The 21,334-nt window shown below is 48.3% G+C and overlaps 1 protein-coding gene across 2 annotated transcripts in view; it reads right to left on the reverse strand.

Moving 5' to 3' along the window:
• Nucleotides 1-10,935, reverse strand: part of Litaf (LPS-induced TN factor) — a 33,849-nt gene extending 22,914 nt beyond the window's left edge. Inside the window, exon 1 of one of the 2 annotated variants that reach the window (NM_019980.2) lies at nt 10,860-10,935. The gene's annotated coding sequence lies outside the window, so the exon portion shown is untranslated. The remainder of the gene's footprint in view (nt 1-10,859) is intronic. The other variant, XM_030249222.1, reaches the window with a different exon arrangement.
• Nucleotides 10,936-21,334: the final 10,399 nt, after the last annotated feature.

The raw sequence follows: 21,334 nt of genomic DNA on the forward strand, positions 1-21,334 counted from the left end.
CCTCCAAGTGCTGGGATTTTGGGCAAGTGACACCACAGCGGCTTTGTTTAGGTCAGATAAGTATTTATCAGGTTGGTCTCTGAGAGAAAGGCAGTGTGTGGGGGAATCTGTATTCAGCCCTGATCTGTAGGGTTGACATTTTGTAAGGGGCCAGAGCAACCAAGAATTCTGCCATCTAAGGAGTCCTGCGGTGAGGGGTTTATCATTTGGCGAGAGGACTCAGAGTCTATCACCCTCCACTTCACAGTCCCCTGCTGTGCTTTGTGCTATGGCCCATTCTCACGCAGGGACTTCAGGAAGTCAAAGATGGGTTAGGCACAGTAAGCTGGGAGCCCTTCCTGGCTGGCCTAAAGAGTCTACAGGGAGACTGAAGGTTAGCTAGCAAGCCCAAGCAGACGCAAGGAGGTGGGCACGAGACCAGCTTCTTAGAGTGAATGAAAAGTTTGGGGGACGGGAAAGGCACAGAACAGGGTGGACATCTGCCCAGAGGCAGCACATCTGTATCCTGGGGTGGAGGTGGGGTTGGGGGAGTCCAGCAGGGGGCACCAGTCTGGGCCTCTGGAGGACCCAACAGAGTTCCCCAAAGCACTTAACCTTTAGCAAGAATAAGCTTAGATCCTCAAAATAACCCTCCAACCCTAGAATGCCAGGAGCCACCCAGTAACTCACTACAACAAACACCACACCACACAAAGCCTTGGGCATCATTCACGAATGCCAGAGTCTAAGGCTCCAGAACTTTCTATGCCATTCCAGTCTCACCAGCAATCTCTTTAAACGTTTCGAGGAAACTCTTATCTTTTTTAAAGATGTATTTCTTTTTATTTTATGTGTGGGTGTTTTGCCTGCATGGCTGTATGTGCCCCAGACTGGTGTCTGCAGAGCCCAGAAGAGGGCACTGGGTTCCTGAGAACTGGAGTTACAGATGGTTCTAAGCCTCTGTGTGGGTGCTGGGAATCAAACTTGGGTCCTCTGCAAGAGCCAGGGCTCTTTTTTTTTTTTTTTTAAAAAAAAAGAAAGCTGTAAAGAAGAGTGGAATTCTGTATGACATTTGCAGGAAAAATAGATGGAGCAAGAGAAGATTAAGGGAAATAAGCAAGACTCAGAAAGACAAGTAGCTCCTTTAGTGGAAAGAAGAGGACCAGCAGGGTGGGGGAGGGGCAGGGGAAGGGATGGGGGGGGTAGGGGAGGTGAGATGGGGGAGAGGCTGGGGAGGTAGGGGAGGGGAAGGGAGATAGAAGAGGGGCAGGGGGAGGGGAGTGGGGAAAGGGGAGGGGAGGGGAGATGTGGGAGGGGCTGGGGAGACTGGGGAGGGAGGGAAGGGGAGGGGAGGGGAGATGGAGAAGGGGCTGAAGGGAGAGGGATGGGGAAAGGAAGTTGGCAGGAAGTGAGTATGAATAAGGCAATGAATATGCCTGCATGAAAATGTGAAACTCAGTATTTTGTATGCTAACCATAAAAACTTTTAAAAAGAGTTTTCCTGTGTCCAATCCTGTGCTCAAGCAAGCAAGAGCCCCTTCCCTTTTCCCTTCAGGTCTTACTTTTATGTGTGGCCTACAGCAGTTAAGAGACAGGAGAGGGCGGAGGAAGTTAATCTTAAATATATAAAACTGTCTGACCACCACCACAACAAAAAAGCTCCCCATATCCTTATGCCCTTTAACCATATACCAAGGAAGCTTGAAAGCACAGATCTCAACTTTAGAACTGGTGATGTTGAGATCAGATCCTCTGAGGATCTGTCCACACTGTAGGACATTTAACATCATCCCTGACTCTACACAGACATGGTACCTCCCCTCTCCTCATCTGTGAAAATAAAAAACACCTCCAGATGTTGCCAAATATTCTATGAGTATAGCCAGTGCTCTTAACCTGAGCCATCTCTCCAGTTCCAAAAACAGTATCATAACTTTTCTTCTAAAGCTGACCCCATAAATCTTTCTGTTTTCTATAAATCTGGGAGAAATGGGAAATGGAGAGAAGGGGAGAAAGGAAAGAGAGGGTCTGTCTATGGTTTTGGTTCTATTCATTCCTTGCTACTCCAGGGGCCACAGCAGAGCCCCACCACCACCTCCAACATGCTGCTATGGCGTTTCCAAGGACCTGGACCCCAGCAGCTTGGTTGGAAGGGTGATTGCCTGGCACGCATGAAACCATAGGTTCGATGTCCAGAAACCTGCTGTGACCCCAATACTCAGTAGGTGCAGTCACTCTCAACTAGCTGCACAGACGGTCTGAGGCCAACCTGGGCTACATGAGGCTACGTCTCAGAGGGGAAAAAAAGAAAATTTCAGGCTGGAAAGAGGGCTCAGCTGTTAAGGCACTATTGCACATAAATAAAAAGGAAGACTTAACCCCAAAGCACAGATCCTTGGCCTTTAGACTATATTCTTTGGCTTAAGAGTTTCAGGACTGCCTTTTCCCAGGAAGCAGACAGCAGGAGCTTTCTGAAGGACTTGGTTGTCCTGTCCTTCTCCCAGGAACTTCCTCACCGGAATGACTCCATTTACAGCATAGGAAAGACGACCAAAAGTCAATACCATGTGTGGATGGACTTTGTCACAGGCTGTCCTCCCAGCACTCACGTCTAGAGAATATGTCTAAGTTTCTAGATGTTGCCTGTTCCTCTCTCTCTTGTGATTTTTCTTCCGTCAGTGTAAATTATGTGTAAATATTTCCTCCTGCGGAAGAAAGGCTGTTCCTGCCCTGTAGTACTTCCTGAGAGTGACAGAAGCCAGAGTGGCCATCTGCTCTTGCCATTGGGATCTTTAGTCTCCAAGGGTCTCAAGATCTCCCTTGAAATTATTCTGCTGAGTATCCGGCATTATGGCACACACAATTCTAGGAAATCTGCAACCAGCCTGAGCTACACACACATGTGCTCACACACACACATACATACACATACATAATACATACATACATACATACATACAAGATAAACATTTTAAAAATGAAAGAGAACTCAGACAAGACAGAGTGTAGTCCAAAAGGCAAGCAGAACCTCTCATAGACAGAGCATCCTTGGACAAGAACAGACTGACAGTGACCAAGGAGGCCACACCCTTCTTCTGCAAGCTTTGTATTCTTTTTCCTTTCTTAATATTTTTATATTTTAAAACAGTCTTGCTATATAAACCAGGCTGGTCTTAAACTCTCAGTGGTCCTCCTGCCTCAGATACCCCACTACTGGGATCACAGGTGTGCGCTACCACACCCAACGTATTCTGAAATCTTTAGAATAAACACCTTTTAAAATTTATTTTTTAAATATTCACGGATGGGACAGAAATTGGTGTGGAGTTAAGAGGACAACTCTCTGGAGTCAGCTCTCCACTTCCACTCTATGTGGGTTTCAGGTATTAAACTTGGGTCTCAAGGTTCGTACAGCAAGCACCTTTGCCTTGCCTGCCCCAGAACCAGCAGCAGCTTTTCCTGAGGCACTCGCCTGTCCAAGTGACTGGCAGGCCCGTTTGGACTACAGTGTTACGTGCTCTGTTATCAGAACCTCCTAGCTAGCCTAGTGGCAAAAATCTTCAATCTCAGAACTCAGGAGGTAGAGGAAGGAAGATAAAGTCAACTTGGAATACATTAGACCCGAGAGAGATAATCCAGCTAGCCAGTGTTCCCAGTGGTTTAGAATCCTGGGACCCGCGTCAGGGCCAAAGATAGGACTCAGGCCCATTCCTCCATGAGTAATCAGAGTCCTGGGTTTTCAAGTCGGTTTACCAGAATGGAGGGGTCCAGCCACAATGTCCCTGAAACCTGTAAGTATCTAACAACTCCCTAATATTGAGAGGCTGAAAGTCATATCTACTTCCTAGCCCAGCTCACAAACTCCAATGGCGGTAGGCAACCAGCTAAGGTAGCTTTGGGAATGAGGCCTTTATTAAGACTTAGGATCATGCAGGGCGTGGTGGAGCATGCCTTTAATCCCAGCGCTTGGGAGGCAGAGACAGGCAAATTTCTGAGTTTGAGGCCAGACTGGTCTACACAGAGTGAGTTCCAGGACAGCCAGGGCTACACAGAGAAACCCTGTCTCGAAAAATTACCAAAAAACTAATAAATAAATAGAAGGTCAAAGCATAGAAAGATTGAGAATGGCTGCTGTAACGGTTGACAAAGCTGCCTCTTTGATGTTACTTCTCAACTATATGTCTAAGGGTCTGGGTCCCCAGATAAAAAAAAAAAAAAGACTTAGGATCACGCACCCAGCATCCTCTCCAGGCTCATCCTACTTCCCAGGGCTGCCCGCACACAGCCTTGATGACACATGACTGCCTCCTGGGCCCTGACTGCTTCCCGCTCTAGGCAGGTTCTGTTCCTGCAAGGACCGCACTGTGCTCCTCTGCGGCAGGAGCCACCTGAACTGCATTCCCAGCATCCACATGGCAGCTCACAACAGTAACTCTGTAACTCTACTTCCAGGGGACCTGACATCATCTTCTGGATTATGGGGGCATCAGGCATTCAAGCTGTGTATAGACAAACACGCAGGCAAAATACTGATATGCGAAATATAAAATTTAATTTTATTTGAAAGACATTTTCTTTAGGCCAGACAGGATGACTAATACCTGTAATCCCAGCACTTGGGAGGCAGAGGCAGGTGGATCTCAATGAGTTCAAGGCCAGCCTGGTCTACAGAGTGAGTTCTAGGACAGCCAGGGCTACAGAAAAGAGAGACTCTGTTTAAAATAATAATTTTTTTAAAGAAAAGAAAAGATGAATAAGGACTGAAGAGATGTCTCAGTAGATAGAGACTTGTCATGCAAGTGTGAAGAAGGCCTGTAATCCTAGCATTCCAGAGTCAGACATAGGGGCTGGGGAGTGGGGCAGCTGGCTAGCTAGCCTAGCCAATGGGGAACTCTGGGTTCAGCACAGGACTCAATAGTTAACATAGTTAAAATTGAGAAAGAAATCTGACAACTTCTTTGGGTGGACACACTCACCCACATACATGTGTACCCCAACACAAGCAAACAGGAATATACACATGCACACACACACACACACACACACACACACACTCGTGTAAGAAATTAAAAGTAGCAAGGCTTAGTGATATATTCCTGTAATATCAGCACTTAAGAGGTGAGGCCAGGAGGGTTAGGAGTTCAAACTTAGCCAGACTTGGGGAGTAGGAGGCCAACCTGGGCTACGTGAGACCACCCATCTCAAAAAGGGAAAGAAAAAAGTTTAAAATAAACTCAAAAGGGAAGAGATCCCGAATTTCAGCAAAACAATGGTTTTCAAAGGCACCTCCAAACTAAACGCAGTTCCCAGCCCCTCTCTCCCCACTTCCTTCTCAGCCACATGTGGGTGGTACATGCTGTGCAAAATACAGGCTCCCCTGAGTAGATTTAGGTATCAGATCAACACCCAAAAGGGCAAGGCCTTCACAGAGATAAAGCAGCCTTTTTATCACCAATGTAATCCTCTAAAATCAGTTCTTCCAGAAAGAAAAAGATACTTTCATTTCCACTCATGTGCCCACAGCCCAGCTGCCCTGGCCGTGGAAAGGGAACACAAGGCTGGGTAGCACAAATATGGAAATCACAGAAACGACTCCAGTATGGTGGAGAGGAGCTGGCATGCAGATGGAAGCAAGCTTTAGAAAATGGCCTAGTTTGTAAACAAGAAAGAAAACTAGCTGAGAAGGCCAAAGGATCTGGCTTTGAGGTCTTGGAAGAGGGAGTAAAATGTCCCTTAGGGTAATCTGTGCCTAAAGGAGCGGGGCTGTGCTAAAGCTAGAACTGTACGTCCATGAGATTAAACATTCTTAACTGCAGTCTGTAAAATACAAAAACTGGATCACTGCAATGAAATGTAACTTGGTGATGACTGACGGCCAAACAAGGAGAAAGAATGGTGTTCCTGAAACACTTCAGAGAAGGAAAGACAGACTAGACAAATGAGCACTGTCAGACCCTCGGGCTTAAGAAATGGCATTTGCTGGGTGGTGTCTGTCCTCCCTGACAGACTTGATCCATACGGTGGGGGGGGCGGGGGGGACTCGGAAGTTCTTGGTAACTTGGTAAAATATTTCACAGAAATGTTTTCAAACTCCATCTTCTGAATTTCAGTGGTTTCTGTAGGCTCGTGTGTCCCACAAGGCAAAGATAAAGTTGCCACAAGGTTCACATACAGCACAAGTACAAATTACACTGATTTGTGGACTGGAAAACCACTTAAAACCGCTTCCACAGTGAGTGGAGCTGTGCCCTACAATCAGCGTGTACCACTTCCCTGCGGATCCCGTGAAACCACATTCCAGTCTCCCCCATGAACAGCATCAATAAGCCTGAACCAGGCTAGCAAGAAAAGGACAGGCTCACTGGGAGAGGAGAGGACCACCCAACCAAGAAAGCCGTCACCGCTTCGCATGCTTGCTCCAGTTATGCCAGATTTCACCTCCCACGTTTCCTGAAATCCTGCTGGGTTCTACTGTTTAATTTTAAGATTATATTTTAGTTTGTGTGTATGTGCTCATGCATACACATATGACACAGTACAAGCATGGGGGTCATAGGGTGACTTACGGAAGGCAGGTCTCGCCTGCCTTTACATAGATTTTGAGGGTTAAACTCAAATCATAAGACTTGGCATCGAGTGTCTTTTCCGTCTGAGCAATCTTGCCTGTTCTACTGGTAGTTCTTAATTAAATATTTTAAGCTGGCAGTGGTGGTGCATGTCTTTAATCCCAGCACTTCAGAGGCTGAGGCAGGGGAAGCTCTGAGATCAAGGCCAGTCTGATCTACATAGTGAGTTCCAGAACAGCCAAGGTTACATAGAAAAACCTTGTCTCAAAAACAAAATAACAAAAAGCATGCGCGCGCGCACGCACACGCACGCGCACACACACACACACACACACACACACACACACACACACACACACATATTTAAATATCAGAACATGGTCTATAAATTTCACTGGAATCAGGATTAAGTTAGTCAATGGTAAGTTTCCTGTTGCTATTGTAGGTTTGCTAGTTTGGTTTCTTGAGTCTGGTCTCAACTTCCTGAGGGCTGGAATGAGAGAGAGGCCTGTGGGGCCATGTCCAGCTCACACTAAACTCTGAGACTTAGGTCGCTCAAGAGGCTCCATGAGCCAAATGGCTTAAGTTCTCTACCACTGGTTTTCTGGAGCCTTCCAGGTTCATCCAACCTATGTCCTGGAGGCCAGATGCACCTCAGGGAGAATGAGACCCAACACAATCCTTTTTTGTAACTTGGCTGCAGGGTTCTCCAGTGGTGTCAGTGATGAGGTCAGAGCCTGGACACATCTGCTAGGCTTGACCCCTTGGGAGTTAATGCCCTACAAAGATTGGAATAGGTGGATAGTTGTTGCCCAATGAATGATTAACCTACTGGAGCGCAGGCAATGAAACTGCTCAGGATGACACTCATCGTATCAGCGACGCTGACCAGGAACGGAACTGCCTGGCTCTCAGAAGCACTGTCTCCCCTGATGTCTTCCCGCCTCCCCTCCCTGTGGGCAGGTGAAGGACTTGGACTGCTTTCCAAGGCTGTCATAACTGGAAGCTATTACTTGAACCCTGCAGGAGCCACCTGGCTACAACGGTGCTGGCCTAAGGACCAGAGTATAATCTCCGGGACCTAGAGAAAAAGCTTGACATGGTGGCATACGCTTGTAATCCCAGCACTGGGGAGACAGATGCCACAGTCTCTGGTACTCACTAGCCGGCCAGTGATCCTGCTTCAAAGGAGGTGGGCAGTACTCCAGAAGATGACCCAAAGCCCTGAAGTTGTCCTCTAGGCGCCACATATACACACCTGCACCTAAAACTTTAAGTTTCATTTTTATTTTTAATTAGGTATATGAGTCCAGATGTGGGTATGTGCACATGAGTGCAGTGCCCAGAAAGGCCAGAAGATGGCATCAGATCCTCTGGAGCGAGTTTCAGGCAGTTCTGACCTGACTGACGTGGATGGTGGGTAGCAAACTCAAGTCCTCTGAAAGAGCAGCAAGGAATCTCTGCCCTCCCCATACACATGCTTTAAAGAGAGGAAGAGGGGGAGGAAAGGCCACCTCTCTCTCTCCTGATCATAGCTGTTAGAACCTTGGAGTCCTGCCCCATCTCCAGGAGAATGAAATTTACAGAGGGCCAAAAAGATTGAGCAAAGCCGGGTGTGGTGGCACACGCCTTTAATCCCAGCACTCGGGAGGCAGAGGCAGGCGGATTTCTGAGTTCGAGGCCAGCCTGGTCTACAAAGTGAGCTCCAGGACAGCCAGGGCTATACAGAGAAACCCTGTCTCGAAAAAACAAACAAACAAACAAAAAACAACAACAACAACAACAAAAAAGATTGAGCAAAAAGACTGGCTTCAGCCCCACCATCTGTGTACAAACAAATTGTGTTTCAATGTCTTTGTTCTAATGTGTCTTTTGTTGAAGGCATTTTGGATGTGAGTCTTAGGATGTTGAGACAGGGGCCATACCTTCTTGTCTACAAACTTAACAAAATAACACACAATTCTCAAAGACCTGTAGTCAAGTGACACTCTCAGTGAGTCTAATGCTGTCATCACTATCCAGACTGAAATGCTCAACAATAAAACAAAGTTATGAGGACCCCAGAAGCAGCACTTGACCTCAAACTCCAATTCCACAGTGGGTAAACACCACTCAAGTTCAGAGCCAGCCATGGGTGGCCAAATGGCAGAGACCGACACACAGAGCAGGGTCTGTTTACCTGTGGATATAAGCCACCTGGTTCCCGGGGCCATTTTCATGGCAGCAGAAAGCCAAAACAAACAAAATACAAATGACTGGTGCCAAGACTCCAGGGCTTCCTCCTACTTTCCACCCTCACCAGAGCTTCAGGGAAATTTGCAGGAAAACTTGAAGTGGGGGGAGGGGTTCTGCCCATTCTCACTTCAGCGTGAGGCCGACATCAGTAGGAATGACTGGGTTAAATGGAAGGCAGGAAAGCAGGAACTGCCTATGGCCAGCCCCTTCCACTCAGCAGGTTTTGCTCTTACTGTGTTCCATCCTGCACTTGTCTACACCTCTGCTGCAGCTCTGCTGAGACCTTTCTGCTTATGTGCAGTGTGCTCAGACCTCAGCTTTCCCATACAACTTTCCCTGTCTAGGAACATCTCCCAATTGCCTAAGCTGGGATTCTGAGCTAAGCTCTGAACTTTTCAACAGCACGCCTGCTTTTCGCCCATAGCATAAGCCACTTAGGGCCAGGAGCCATTTTTTCAGCATTTTCAAAGGACAAGGGGTAGCCCTTTCCCCTCCTACGGCCAGGCCATAAAAGTATTGATGGACAAAGGAATGTATCCGCCAAAGGAAGGGAGCTACTATCTAGGGAGTCTAGTATCTTAGAGACTCAAGACACTGGGTGGATCTGATACCAATCACTGTGTCACTTGATTCAGTAAACTATCATAAGGATATTTTTTCAGGCAGGAATAAAACCATTCATTATTAATGCCTTTAGTGGAATAGGAAGGAGGACAATGGGCCTCTCCCACAGTAAGTAGATCTACAACAAATATTTCTGAGCTGGCCTGAACACCTTTAGAAGGCAGAACAAGGATTGGCTGAGAAGATGAAGTATGGGTGTTATTCTAGGTCAGGCAAGGCAAGCGACACACCCTCTGGATCCTGATCCAACTGATAAAGCCAATCGCTGGAGGAATTAGTGATACCACTCAGCTCCTTTCTCTCTGCATTAGTTCTACTTTAAAAGAGCCAATCTGAGAAGGCTGGAGCGGAGGGCAGAAGAGGAGGCAAGCACCTAGTGGTAGAAATGATTTTCCTTCAAAGGACTCCAATATGGAGTCCAGGAGTCCCTGAACCAGCTTCAGCTCACTCAGGGGAGGACGGTTTAATTCAGAAAAGGCTGGAGGAGCGGCTCAGTGGCACAACCCTGTAATTTCAACACTGTGGAGGCAGAAAAGTCCAGGACCAGCCTCAGCTACATATGGAGTTGGGATGCTAGCCTGGACTATCTAAGACCGTCTCAAAACAGCAAAAAGGGGATGAGCTTAGAGAGCCCCGTGACTTCCACAAACTATTTCCCAATGACTACCGCTCAGTCCAACAGAGAATGACATCAGCTTCACTCTCCGGAAGCACAAACCCGACAAAGTATTAGGTAGGGAATGTCCAAACGACCCTTTCTAAAACACACCCATGCTCTCCTCACCTCTTCCTCTTAAACCTCAACGGAAAGCTGGGGGCACGATACCGAATGACGATCAAAAGCACCGTCTAGACCCACACGGACCTGGAAACCACTGGGAAGTAAGAACTGGGCTGGCAGGACAGGCGGGGGTCACGTCCTCCTTCGCCTGGGCTCTAGACTCCGCGATCCTGAAGTTCCCCTGCTCTCCGATACGCTCGCACCGGTCTGGGAACCCGTGTGAAACTCACAGGGATAAGAGCAAAAGACGCGTGGGCCCGGAACAGCTAAAGAGCATCTGGAAAGTTACTCTACTTTTTCTCTATTCGCTTTTGCTTTCAGAGTACACACAGGGGCGTTCTCCAAATCGCAACTTAGATACTAAAGGTTACTAGAGAAAGTCGCGCCTTTTCCTATAAGCCCGAGGGGCATCATTTGGTGAGGTTCGGACGGAAGCTGGGTAGTCCGAGACTGAGAACCAAACACAACCGCACTGCTGGGACCCCTCGCCCTCAATCCCGCCCAGAGCGCGCCACCCCGGGTCCCACGACATCCCTGCTCGCCCCCCAAGGAGAGCGCGGTGCCCCGGGACTCTAGGCAGGTGGCAAAGCCCGACCCTCGCCTCTGTTGCCGCCCCGTGCCCAGCGCCCCGAATCTGGTGTTCCCCACCGGGCACCCAGCAGGGCCGCACTCACCGCTGCCCGCGCCGCCAGTCGAGCCGGGAGGTCTGCTCTGGCCGCGCGCGCGGGCCGGGAGGGCTCCGGGGAGGCAGGGCGAGCCGGGGGCGGAGATGTTTCGGGGCGTGGCTTGCTGGAAAGGGCCAGATGGGGTGGGGTCTAGGAGGGGAGGAGTAACAGCCTTGAGGCAGGAGGAGTAGGGATGAAGCTACGACCTGAGTGGGCTGGCGAGAGGCGGGGCGCGCGGAGGCGGGGCCAAAAGGTCGGGCGGGAGGCGGACTCTGGAGCCGCGAGGCCTGGGAGAGGGAGGGGAGAGATTATTCTTTGTTTCTAACAGCCACAACTACACCTCCACCAAAGTCAAGGCATAAAGACAACCTACAGAATGGGAGACAACATTTGTATGTTATGTAGCTGATGAAAGTTTATAATTTGAATAAAATTATATGATGAACAGTACTGAGGGTAGAGGCGTATATTCAAGATCGGCCTGATCTAAAACAGTTCCAGGCAAGCTAAGGCTTTATAGTGAGACCAGTCTCAAAAAAACAAAAACTAGCCAGACTGCAGTTCAGCTGTTAGAGGGCTAACATTAGCATGCATGAAAACAGGGTTCATACCCAGCGGCCCATAAATGAGTATAGTGCCACAAGCCCAGCACATTTTACGGCTGAACAGTTTCTCAAAAAAAATGTGGCTAATCTGAGAGACATAGGAAGTTTGAAGCCAACCTCAGATACACAATGAGACCCTGTCTCAACTCATCCCACACATACAAAAAAAAAAAAACATTCTTACAACGTACATGTGTGGGGGGGGTGGGGGGGTGCACGCACACGTGAGCGCACACAAGCTCACAGTAGTGTTTCACTGTGTAGCCCCACCCGGCCTTGAATTCACAGAGATCTGCTTGCTTCTGTCTCCTTAGTGCTGAGGCTAAAAGTGTATGTTACCATGCATGGCTTACATTTTATCCCCTTGCTTTAATGTGAGCACAGTAGCAGACAGAAAAGGCTGCAGGAAGAAAAGGTTTATTTTGGGTCACAGTGTGAGAGGGTTTCAGTCCATCTCCGTGGGAAAGATTTGGCAAAGCTGTTGAGATTATGGCAGCTGAAGCTATGCCGATGCTACTCACATTACAGTAGACCAGGCTGGAGAAGAGGGAGTGATCAGAGACAAGGAATAGAGTTAACCTTCAATGGCCACCCTTAGCAGATAGGCCCTGCCTCCTAAATCCTCCTCTGTAATTTCGGTGCTGGGATGGGAGAGATAGGAAGATCCCTGTTGTTTGCTGGCAGCCAGACTACAGAACTGGAGAGCCTTGGTTCAATTGAGATTCTATACCAAAAAGTATAATGGAGCACACCTGGCAAAGGAAATACCATATTATGGTCATGTAATTGCTTTTCCCTGGGTGAGGCTTATCCATTGTATTCCTCACATGCTGTTCCTAGGGTTTCCCCAAACATGGGTACCTCAAATGCTTAATGTGTGGTATGGGACGAGTAGTTGGGATACAGACTGGGTTCAAGCTCTCCCTTAAATTTTTTTTAATTAAAAAAATAAACACAGAGAACAATTGAAAAAGTCATGTGACATTGGCCTCTGGCCTGTCTACACGCATCTGTGCATGTGTGCTTATGTGTAATAACGTTGGAAGGGAAGGGAAGAAATGCTCTCCCTGGTGCACTGCTGGTACACGTGAGAGGGTGCAGCTGCTGTTCTGATTCCAGGTGGCACACACAACTGAAAACAAGTGTTCCAACGTGTAAGTCTGTACAAGACTGCTGTGGGCCCTGCTGTTCACCAAAGCTGAAGAAAATAAAAACCCAAGTGGTCAACAGATCAGTGGATATGTAAAGTACCATATGTGTGTGCCAAAGAGTAAGAGGTATCCAAACCTAACAAAAGAATTTACTGTTGCTTGCCACCATGGCCCGGAGATCTTGGGAACACTGTGCAGGGTGAAAGAAGGCCGACACAATGACCATTTATCCTATGGTCTCATTTGCATCAAGTGCGCCCAGAGCAGGTAAATTCCTGGACAAAGCAGATTAGTGGCTGGTTGGTGCTAGAAAGATCGGGAGGAGCAGGGGAAGCCACCGCCAGGGATGTCAGAGTGGTGATGGGTGCACGGTGCCGAATGCTTAGAGTGGTGATGGGTGCACGGTGCCGAATGCTTAGAGTGGTGATGGGTGCACGGTGCCGAATGCTTAGAGTGGTGATGGGTGCACGGTGCCGAATGCTTAGAGTGGTGATGGGTGCACGGTGCCGAATGCTTAGAGTGGTGATGGGTGCACGGTGCCGAATGCTTAGAGTGGTGATGGGTGCACGGTGCCGAATGCTTAGAGTGGTGATGGGTGCACGGTGCTGAATGCTTAGAGTGGTGATGGGTGCACGGTGCCGAATGCTTAGGTGCCACTGATGGGGAGCTCAAAGACAGTTAAAAGGTTACATTTTATGCTATGTAAACTGACTCCTTTCTTCCTTTTTCTTTCTTCCTTCCTTCATTCCGTTCTTCTCTTCTTCACGAAAGGTATTGGTGTAGGCATCTGCTGCCACACCCAACTTTATCTCCATGTGTGTCGGTGCAGTGTTTGTATGTACATGAAAGCAAGTGTGTGTGTGTGTGTTTTGCTTATTTCTCTCTGTGTGTGTACACGAGTGTGAGTGCAGAAGCCAGAAGTTAACGGGGGGGGGGGGGGGGGGGGGGAATGAAGAACAATCAAAGAAGACACCTGATATTTTGAAACAGGTCTCTCAGAAACCCTGGAGCTGCTGTTTCAGCTCTGGTGGGTGGCTACCTTTCCCTCACTCCCTCTGTGGTTGGGCGTCCACATACCAGTTCTCATGGTCCAACAACAAGCACTTACCCATTAGACCACATCCCCAGCCTCTTAATTCTTTAAAAATCTAAATAAGGGGTTTAGACAAGAGGAGAGCAAGCAGGAAAGAGCTGGCACAAGCCCCTACCTCAGAAGTGCACTTAAAAAATTTATTTATTTATTTTATGTGAGTACACTGTAGCTGTCTTCAGACACACCAGAAGAGGGCATCAGATCCCATTACAGATGGTTGTGAGCCACCATGTAGTTGCTGGGAATTGAACTCAGGACCTCTGGAAGAGCAGTCAGTGCTCTTAACTGCTGAGCCACCTCTCCAGCCCCCAGAAGTGTGCTTTATTAAAAGACAGAAACCTTTCTGAGTTCGAGGCCAGCCTGGTCTACAGAGTGAGTTCCAGGACAGCCAGGGCTATACAGAGAAACCCTGTCTCGAAAAACAAAACCACAAAACAAAACACCAAAAGACAGAAACTTGACATCATGACCGCCATCATCAGGCCTTGATGTGGGAGAGCCTTCGAAAGGGACAGTACATCACATTAGGATGATGCCTGTGGAAGGGGACAAGGAACCTGGAGAAGAGTGTCATGGAGGATGACCAGCAACCCTGTGGTGGTTTGACTAAGAATGACCCCCAGAGGTTCATATATTTGACTGCTTGGTCACTAAGACCTGACACTTTGAAAAGGGGTTAGGAGGTGTGGCCTTGCTGGGGAAGTCATTGGGGATGGGCTTTGAGGTTTCAAACACCACGCTTCCACCATGCTGATAATGTACTAAGCCTCTGAAAGTGTAAGCCAGCCCCAGTATAATGCTTTCTTTCACAAGAGCAGCCTTGGTCACGGTGTCTCTTCACAGAAATAGAACAGTGACTAAGACATCCCCTAAATAAAAGACATTTGGGACCCTTATATCTTTTCAGGGGTTGGTGGGAAGTCCCATAGCACATGATTTATTTCAACATGCATAGACCTTCTGACAGGAAGTGTGAAGAACGTAGTTAGGACCATAAACTAAGGGCTACAAAGCCACATAGTGTTGCGGTGAGTTTTGCTACACCACTTTGGCTCCTGGCAGATTATACTGTACCTGCCTAGGAGCTGTCTTTGGATATGAGAATGAAAGACACACACACACACACACACTAGCTTATTATTAAATGCCTTGGCTACCTCAAAGACTGTCACTCCTTAGCCTTCCCCTGCTACCCAAGGCCAGTGGCCACTTACTCAAAGTCACACATGGCTGGTTAGCTTTATCTCCTGTCACTCCTACGACCCATTCTTTGACTCTAAGTCATAGGAATTCTAATCCCTTCTTCTCTGCGTCCTAACCACACAACTCTTAAGTATCCTGCCCCATGCCCAACCATTGACCGTTGATATCTTTAGTGATGGATCAAAAACCAACTGGGGACAAGAACCTTCAGCATTTGGACATGCAGATTCTCAATTGAATCAAAGTATTAGAACCAATTTCCAACAACATAGCATGACTTAACTCTCTGTCTGGCCTGTGGAATTGGAGGACACGGACTGGTTCCTTCAGAATGTAGGATCTGGCCATTTAGAGTGACCAGTCTTAAAAGAGCAAGCCCATGATCCAACATGATACAGCAAGAGAGGCCAAAAGACAGAACCTTGAGATTCCTAGGGATGAGAAAGAAAGCCATCTTCTCTGGGATTGTAGAAATGGCAGTGGCAGGCAGCGGACAGACACTGATTCCTAACAGAATGCAGCACAATTCTGCTTCACCTTTTTTTGTTTTAAATAAAAATTATACAATACACATCTGGGAGGGGGAAGTACACAGAAACATCTGGAAAAAATTCTCAAACTTTCTAAGAATAAAGGACACAATAAATAGTTGTACCCATGTAACATAATCAAAGAATTTTTTGTATTTTCTGATGTTTTATAAGCAAACATAAATTGTTTGTCTGAAAATAACAAAAATAGGGCTGATGAGAGGGCTCAGAGGATAAAGGTGCTTGCTGCCAAGCCTGACAATGTGAGTTCAGTTCCAGCACAAGCGGCAGGGCGCTTTTGTGATTTGAGGTCAGCCTGGTCAACATAGCAAGTTTCAGGCTAACCAGGGCGACATAGTAAGACTCTGTTTCCAAAAAAGAAACACAGCTGCTGGAAACAACCCCGCACAGTGACTGTGGGTGACCCGCAGCACCGAAGCCTGAGAACTATAACACCCTTCCGGCTCCAAACACGAGCATCAGAAAAGCCAGAAAACAAAACAAAAATCTACCAGAGAAAGGGATACAGGGTTAGCCAGACGGCACTTATTCCAAACCTAACTGACAGCCTGAATTCAATGCCCGGGACCTACACAGTCGGAGAAGAGAAGCAACTGCTGAAAGTGGCCCGCGTACATGCGCACACGTGGGAAGGATGGGGCTAGAGAAGGAAAGAGAATGAGGATGAATAAAATATGTTCTGTAATCGCCTGGGGGCTGGAGAAGGGGTTCCGCTGTAAAAAGAACTTGCTGCTTTTCCAGAGAATGCAAGTGAAGTTCCCAGCATCCAGGTCAGAGAGCTCCGGGGATCTGACGCCCTCTTTTGGACTCCACAGGTACCTACATGCATGTGGGAACACAAACAGGCACTAAAATAAAATAAAATAAAATATAACCTGGCATGCTGGTGCACTTGGGAGACAACGGCAAGAGGAGGGGAAGCTCAGTCTCCACCACATAGAGCTGTGAGGCTAGCCTGGGCTACATGAGTGCCTGCTCAAAACACACAAAACAACAACAGGGCCATTGCAGTGAGAGAACATTAGTGATCGCTTACTTGAAAAGGGAAAAAAAATAGTCATTGTGGGGCAGCCTGACAGGGGACCTAGGAGGAGACAGAAAGTTCAGAGACATGCCTCAAATAAAGGGGGCTTCTAAGTTTTCTGGGGTTGGTGGAAAATTGCACACCATGTGATTTAGCACAACAAAATCTGCCTGACGGGGAACCTTCAAGGGAGAGGGGCTGGGAGACCTCAGCAAGAAGACAAGACACATTGGGCTACTTCAGGGACGCATAGCTTGGTTTCTAGGAAAGGGAGAGGGGCAGCTAGAGGGGTCTGCAATCTAACATACTGAACCCCACCCTGTTCGTCTCTGTGGTGAAAGAAGAGTTCATTCTTCTCTCTCTACCACACACAGTCTTTATCATAGACGACAAGGGCTGAGCTCATTGCACAAAACCCAGAAAAGCCTCAGACCCGCCCAGCAGCAGCAAGATACTAGATGGTAAGCCTTTCTTCCTTCCTTGCAACCTCCTTCCTTCTCTCTCTGCCTCCCTCCCTCTCTCCCTCCTTCCAACCTAGAGGTCAGACCAAGCCCCAGCAGTTCTCCCCCCTCTCTCTGGGACACAGAGTTGATTAAAAATAAAAAACATAGGATGCAAGCTGGGCGAGGACGCGAATACAAAGGTCCTCCGTGTGGGAGGAAGAGGCAGTTGGATCTCTAAGAGTCAAGACTAGCCAGGACTACAACACAGAGAAACCCTGTCTCAAAAAACAAAAACAAACAAACGAATATAGGATGTTGTGACATTGGGGCCACAGGTTTACAGTCCCACCTATTGTCTGCCTCACTGTCTCCGGCATGTAGGCCAGGCTAGACCACAAGGTGTGGTGTGAACCTTGGCAACTCCTCTGAAACAATGTAAATCAGAACCCTCTCTGTCCTCTGGATTTGAGAAAAAAGGGCCCTCTCTCCTCCAGCAGATCTCTTCTATTCAGGATGATGTAATTGTCCTAGTGAAGTTTCTCTTTAGTTCTGAAACCCTGCTCTGCCCATTGCAGTCTCCACATCCTAAATGCCTTCCGAAGGGCGGGCATGCCAGCTCCTTTCCAGGAACTGCAACTTTCTTCTAAGCAAAGGAGAGCTGAAGCATTCAGATCAAGGAGAGAAGAGGAAGGAGAGAGCCACAAGCCTTGGTCAGTAGAAGGAGACCCCTGATACCCAAGAACAAAACCCAAAATGGGGGAAAAGCCTGGAGCAACCTTCCTCCAGTGGCAGGGCTCTGGGCCTGGAACCGTAAGCCTCGGGATGGAGGCTCAGCACTTCCTCTTACTAGCACATGCAACTGTGACTTTGAGTGACACAGCTTGAGTTCTCAGGACCTGGAGCTCTAAGCTCTGGGTTTGAAAGCCCAGCAGGAAGCCTGTGACACTGAAGAGGTTAGGGGAACTCTATGCTTTCAAGGGAGAGCCTACAGGCTGTGACCCTGTGCAGTCTCTTCTCTTGTTGCAGACAGGGCTGAAACCGGGTGAGCTTGGGGCCAGAAGGAAGCAGTGGCACCCAGAGATCCTGGCCTGGCCACAGACTTGCCTCTGTTTCTATTTTTAAAAACAGAAGGAAAAAAAAAAACCATAGCCAAATCACAGGATACAGTATGAGCCTCTAACAGAAGAGAAATTAGGGAGCAGGGAAGCAGGGAGGGAAAGAGGTATGAGCTCATCTCCCTTCGGCAATCTACCTTTATACAAATGAGAGGGGGAAAGGCCCAGAGAAGTCAAGCACCATACCTGGGACACACAGCAAGGAGGTGGCTGGGGATACGGATTGAGCCAGGTGGGGTGAGATGATTCTTCAAATTCCATCCCCCCCCCCATCTCTCCTCTGTCCCCCTCCCCCCTCCCTGTCTCTCCTCTGCCCCACTCCACTGCTAATGTCATCTCCACTGCTGATGCATCTTGAGCCCTATTCACTACTATGTCAGGGACAAGGGTGAGAGGAACAGCAAATATCTTTGTCCTAGTTTCTACAGCTGTCATAAACCCATGACCAAAAGCAACTTAAGGAGGAAAGGGTTTCTTCCATCTTCTGCCTTACAGTCCCTCAGGAAGAAAAGTCAAGGCAGGAACACAAGGCAGGAACCCGGAGGCAGGAACTGAAGCAAAGGCCATGGAGGGCCATTGTTTACTGGCTTGCTTTTGTAGCTTGCTCAGCCTGCTTTTCTGTACAACCCAGGACCACCTGCCCAGGGACAGCACTGCTGGGCCCCCCACATCAAATATCAATGAAGAAAACGCCCCACAGGCTTACCCGCAGGGCCAATGTTGTGGAGCCATTTTCCCCACTGAGAGTGTTGCACCAGGGAAATATTAGTGATCCCCAAAAACACACACAGGAGTCAATCAGATGCAACTCACAGCAGGGTCTTTATTCTATTCAAGCTAGTTTGGCCCCCCAATGCACCACCATCATGCAGGATGGTTTGGGTGGTGGTGAAGCCCTGAATGTCTATCTAGGCAAGGCTTTATAGTAAGCAGCAAGCAGGGAGTATGTGTGCAAGCATCTAATTGGAAAGCTACTGTGGCCTTTAACACAAGTGACTGGTGCTGGGAGTCATATCATAAACTTAACTTCTGCTCCTCTCTGCATTGGTGGTTGTTAGGCAAGGGGTGGGCTTGTAACCTGGGGTGCAGGTTCGTTGGGGGAATAACCTGGAGACACTGGTCTTGTTGGGGGTATAACCTAGAATCTCTGGTCTTGTTGGGGATTAGCTTAGAGACTGGAGCTAGGTTCAGGTTTTGTTGGGGGGCAACTTGGAAACTAATGCTAGGGACCAGCCTGTTAGTTTAACCTGAGTTCAAACTTAGGTCAGGTTCTCTAAAATGAGGTCTGAACTTAAAAGCTTTGGCATCTCAAGAGTCCGTCTTTTCAAATGACCCTGGCTTGTGTCAAGATTGACTGAAAGTCAACACAATGTCTAACTAACCTAGATAGGAGTTCTGATATTCTGGTTTGAATTAGGGAAGGAAGATCCCAAATCAATACTGAAGATGGGCTGGGGTACACAGCAGGAATCACTTGCCTTGCACTTTAAGGCCTGGCTTGCACCCCCGGCAGAGCAAAACATAAGCAACTAAACAGGGCTGTGTGACCTTACGGTCATCAGCTGGTTCCTCCTGTAGCTTCCAGGAACCACCCATCCCCTAGTCCAGCTGAACTTCAATCTGCAAGGGGAGCAAGCTTGGGGTGGGGGAGGGATGAAGCATGACTCAGAGCCATGTTTATTTCATAAACAGTCACATGGTCCACCACACCACACTGCTGTCTCAATAACCCTACAAGGGAAATGACTCCTTTACAGATTTAGATTTAGCAGTTGAAGGTCAAAGAGGTTAGGCAAAGTGTCAAGGGCCATACAGTTACTACATGTTAGTAGTAGGATTTAAACCCAGGCTGCTTGACTTCCAATTTATACTCAGCCACCAGCTTGTGGAAGGCTTATCTGAGCTTTCTAGACAGTTCAGACCTTTGACTGTTGGAGCATGTGACCGCAGGACCTTTCCGTGCAATGCTATCTCACCTATAGTCCCAACCTACAGAACAGAGGAAGCAGTTTGGCATATGGGAGTCAAGCACTAGCTAGTCCAGTTCCATTGCTCTATAGCTGGGGCTCAGGAAGGGGCCGGGGTGCTGAGGTCAACGGCAGGCAGGAGTTGAGAGCATACCTCAGCATGCTTGGGTCTCCATGAGCTCAGTCTCTCCAGGACAGCTCCAAGTCAGGATTACAGAGGGACATTCATCCTAGGGCTGTCTCTGTAGTGTACCTGGCTTGGCCACGTCACATTGTGCTTCTTGGAATTTGACCCTAAGTGCCAGTGTTTGCCCATTAACTCAGGGGCACCTGCAATGGGAGGTTCAAGGCCACTTTCTATTTCAGAAGCCTAGAGAAGCTCAGGTGGGGACAAGCAATGGAAAGCCTTGGATTGCCTCACCTCCTGGGGCAGGGTGTGCCTCTTGTGGACTTAGGAAGTGGTCCTAGAACTAAGAGTAGGGGGCATGGAAGATGGTCTCCAGCTGTCTCATGTCAGTCTCCCTGTGGGTCAATTTCTCAGCCATTGTGGAATCTCTCCTGTCCAGGGCTGTGAAGTAGGGAAGGGACGAGAGACAGAGGGTCCTGGCAGCACAGTGCCTAGTATCTGAGGTGTCAGTCTTCCGTGACTTTGTTCTTGGAGATGTCCACAACAAAAGTCTCAGATTACAAGCAAGTGCTACTATATCCAACTAGTGCTCTACCGATGGAGCCCAGGGCTTCCTGCAAATTTGGGCAAGCAATATACTAAGTACATCCTTGGCCCCAGAGACATCTTTCTTATTAAATGTCCTTTATAATCCTGCCTCAAAAAAGAAAATGATCCCAGCCAAGGAAATCACCCACCTCCCCTACCTCATGACTCAGTTTCTCCACAATAGAGAGCTGTGGACCAGCATCCTTTTTCCTGTGGACCAGCATCCTTTTTCCTGTGGACCAGCATCCTTTTTCCTGTGGACCAGCATCCTGCTTCCCGTGGACCAACATCCTGCTTCCCGTGGACCAGCACCCTGCTTCCCGTGGACCAGCACCCTGCTTCCCGTGGACCAGCACCCTGCTTCCCGTGGACCAGCACCCTGCTTCCCGTGGACCAGCACCCTGCTTCCTGTGGACCAGCATCCTGCTTCCTGTGGACCAACATCCTTTTTCCTGTGGACCAGCACCCTGCTTCCTGTGGACCAGCACCCTGCTTCCCGTGGACCAGCATCCTGTTTCCTTACTGTCCTCATCACCATGCTTTATACATGCTGGATGAGCATCTACCCATTAAATAGGCTCCTTCTGCTTGTGTGGCTTATTTATTTGTTAAGGTTA

This window comes from Mus musculus, chromosome 16 (assembly GCF_000001635.26).
Source record: "Mus musculus strain C57BL/6J chromosome 16, GRCm38.p6 C57BL/6J".
NCBI lineage: Eukaryota > Metazoa > Chordata > Mammalia > Rodentia > Muridae > Mus > Mus musculus.